The 3,445-nt window shown below is 37.4% G+C and overlaps 2 long non-coding RNA genes across 2 annotated transcripts in view; one reads left to right on the top strand and one right to left on the bottom strand.

Annotated features, from left to right (window-relative positions):
- Positions 1-3,445, bottom strand: part of LOC116068981 — a 50,214-nt gene that overhangs the window by 17,380 nt on the left and 29,389 nt on the right. The gene's annotated exons all lie outside the window — the stretch shown is intronic.
- Positions 1-3,445, top strand: part of LOC116068980 — a 31,231-nt gene that overhangs the window by 13,373 nt on the left and 14,413 nt on the right. The window contains exon 4 of the long non-coding RNA XR_004109786.1: positions 1,319-1,432. This is a non-coding gene — a long non-coding RNA (uncharacterized LOC116068980). The remainder of the gene's footprint in view (positions 1-1,318; positions 1,433-3,445) is intronic.

A 3,445-nucleotide genomic window follows, 5' to 3' on the forward strand; every position in this document is an offset into this window, starting at 1 on the left:
GTTTTTTGGAGGGGAAAGTGGGAATGGAGAAATTTGCATGTAAATAAAGAAAATATCTAAAATAAAAATAAATAAATTAATTTAAAAAAAAGAAAATGAGAAAAAACCTGTATGTGTCCATTTTAAGGGGAAACAACACTTTTTTTTTCTTTTTTAGATTTCTTGATATTGGACTTAGCTCTTTGCTCAGACATCAAAGCAGAGAACACAAAAGCAAAAGTGAATAAATTTTTAAAATTTTGTACACAAGAAGGGAAAATGAAGGTGGAAAGACCATTTGTAGAGAAAGATGCAGTGCATGCAATCCATACTTCACAAAATGAGCTGGTGTTGAAATTAGACAGGGAGCACATTAAACTCAATTTTAAATGTACAAATGTGCCTTTAATAGGCTAAAATTCTGACCACATATTTCTTCAGAGAATACATTCAAATGGCCAACAGGCCTATGACATGATGTTAATGTCACTAGGCAGCAGGGCAGTACAAATCCAAACAGGGAATGGGCAATCTTCTGGCATCTATCACTCATGACCATAAAGCCAAGGTTGTTAGTGAGATGTGGAAAGCCACAACCCCTGGACCATTCTTAGGAGTACAAGTTAGCTATGGAGGATAATTCCAATAGCTCAAATATATGACCATCTTACATTTCAGGTGTAAGATGCCCAATTATTTAACTAACAGTACTGAAAATAAAAATCAAAAAATGATATCTAAACTTCTCTATTGTTTCATTCTTCCAATAATCAAGATGTTGGGCAAGCAAGATGGTCCAGAAGGTAAATGTACTTCCATCAAAGCCTAAGACCTAAGTTCTATCACCAAGATCTATACAGAGGAGAGAACTGACTCCCCCAAGTTGCCCTCTGTCCTTCATATATCCATTGGGGGCACATGCATACCTCCACACAGATACACACAAGGTTGAAACAATTGCATATAAATACATGTCTATTGGCTGATAAATCTTAACATATTTAATTGAATAAATATATATATAGGACTATAATCCTGCCCTCTATAGGAATATGGACAGATCTGAAGGACATTCTGCAAAGAAGAATAAACCAGACACACAAAGGCGTTACATATTAGCTCTAAACTACCAAGCTCACAGGAGCAGCAAACAGAAAGGCAATCAGCAGGGGCTGTTAGGAGGTTCAGTAGATAAAGTTTTGTCTGCATTTGAGGAATAAGTCCTGGAAATCTAACATGAGCTCAGTGACTTCAGATGTAAACTCTATCATATTTTTGAAGTCAGATAAAGTGATAGATTTTAATCTCAATCTTTCTCATTCTCTCTCAATAACATGAGGTGAAAGATGGAATACTGAGCTGGGATAGAGTGGTCATATCACATGGATACCTGAAGAGCATCACTTTGTACTGAGATGCTGTTCTGTCTCTGGCCCATTAAAGCAATCCAGAGGTATGTGTATTGTGTATTGCACCCTGTGATCAAGATGAATGTTGATTGTAACAATTAAAATAAACATAAAATAAACAGGCGATTCAGAGCACTAATTTATAAGAGTTTAATGTACTGTAGTTTCAATACTATAGAAAAGTAACTTTGAAATGGCTTGTTCCCCTTTCAAGTCTGATTTCAGCTCTTTTGGCCTCTTTGGTCTATCTTCAACCTTTTGTCTACTAAGCTTGTGGATATATGCATCCATTTTCGGAAATGAAATTTGGCTTGCAGTCAATTGTTCTATATTTTAATTTTGTTTTTGTTTTGTTTTTGCTAATGTATACATTAAATTATTACAGTGGACATATACAAATTTTACATGTCTATGATGCCTCTGAAAAAATGTCTGAGTGTATGTGTGTGTGTGTGTGTGTGTGTGTAAGAGAGAGAGAGAAAGAAAGGCAGAGAGAGAGAGAGAGAGAGAGAGAGAGAGAGAGAGAGAAAGAGAGTCAGAGAGTAGGGGCTGGGGGCAGTCATGGCAATGAAACTTCAGTCATGGCTGATGCAACCCTAATCTTAGCCCAAACAGGCATTTCTTCAAAATAGCCAGTCCATTTCAATATGAAATGGAATATCAAGCACACACAGTCTATAAAGAAAAATTCCATCCAGAGTAGTTCAATATATAATGTATTAAAAAGACTTAATAAAGAGTATTTAAAGACCAAAAGGCAGAGAAAAGTTGGGGAGACAAAGGTGTCAGGAACTGCCCAAGCGTCAAGGGAACAGGAGTGGTAGGGGTCAGTTATTAAGCTCTTAGACAAGAACTAAAGCTATTGTTCACAACTGAAATTAATATGCAAAAATTACAGTATGTATAAGAAATTATTTTAAAGTACAGTTGATCAAAGACACCTCCCAGTTTTATAGAAGAAAGAAGCCTTTATGGAAAGGGCCCCTCTTTTTAAGAGTGTCCCAAAGAACGGAGCAGCCACTGTGAAAACACTAAGAAGACCCATGCCTGCTGGACCTCGTGTGAGCTCATGTCTGTGGACTCCACTGCAGAAACACATAGAGACAGAGCAGGCACACGAACCAGCACCACCTCTGCACCAGCTGTGGCAGAGTGAAGCAGGGGTGCATGCGGAGAGTAGACAAAGATCTTTCACAGTCCCCGGAACCTTCCGCCCTAGAACAGAGCCTGAGAGACTCTGCAAGGAGGGAACAGATGTCTCTGTGGGGCAACAAAGTACACCAGTCACTAGAATTGCTTATAGGACATATCAGGTGCTCCAGAAAATAGCTAGCTAAACAGACAGACAGACAGACAGACAGACACACACACACACACACACACACACACACACACACACACACAAAGAGAAAAACAGCCTTAAGAAAAAATTTTATGAACATTCAATTCCTGTTCTTGATGAAAATCCTTCATTAAAATTAGAACTTCATGCCTAGTCTACAAAAGCCAATCTCAGCAGAAATAAACTGAATGTAGACAGTAGTATTACTAATGCATAAATGAATGCATGCTGTGTCATAGGGTCAAGGAAGCAAACAGTGAAATGAGTTAAGAAACCAATAAAATGGGAAAACATATGGAGAAGGAAAACAATACATTCATGTTTATTTGCATGGCAAACTCCAGAAAGATAACTGCAAAGTAAATATATAATCCAGAACACAGAATTCAAGTCAATGCATCAAGTTTCTATTATATTGCTTCTTACTAGCTGTGGATAATTAGAAATGAAATAGAAACAAAACTGTCATCATTGAAACAGATGAATATTTAAAGATTAATTTAACAAAAAAATTACACAAACATAAGGTAAATGAGAGAAATTATGAAACAGAATAGAAAGAGATCCACAAAAATGCAGTCAGGTGATCTTCATTAAAGCTACAAGCATATTAAGCAAAGAATGAGCAATCTTCAAAAGGACCAACTGTACGCCGGGCGGTGGTGGCGCACGCCTTTAATCCCAGCACTTGGGAGGCAGAGGCAGGCGGATTTCT

The sequence above is a fragment of the Mastomys coucha genome, unplaced genomic scaffold (genome assembly GCF_008632895.1).
Source record: "Mastomys coucha isolate ucsf_1 unplaced genomic scaffold, UCSF_Mcou_1 pScaffold22, whole genome shotgun sequence".
NCBI lineage: Eukaryota > Metazoa > Chordata > Mammalia > Rodentia > Muridae > Mastomys > Mastomys coucha.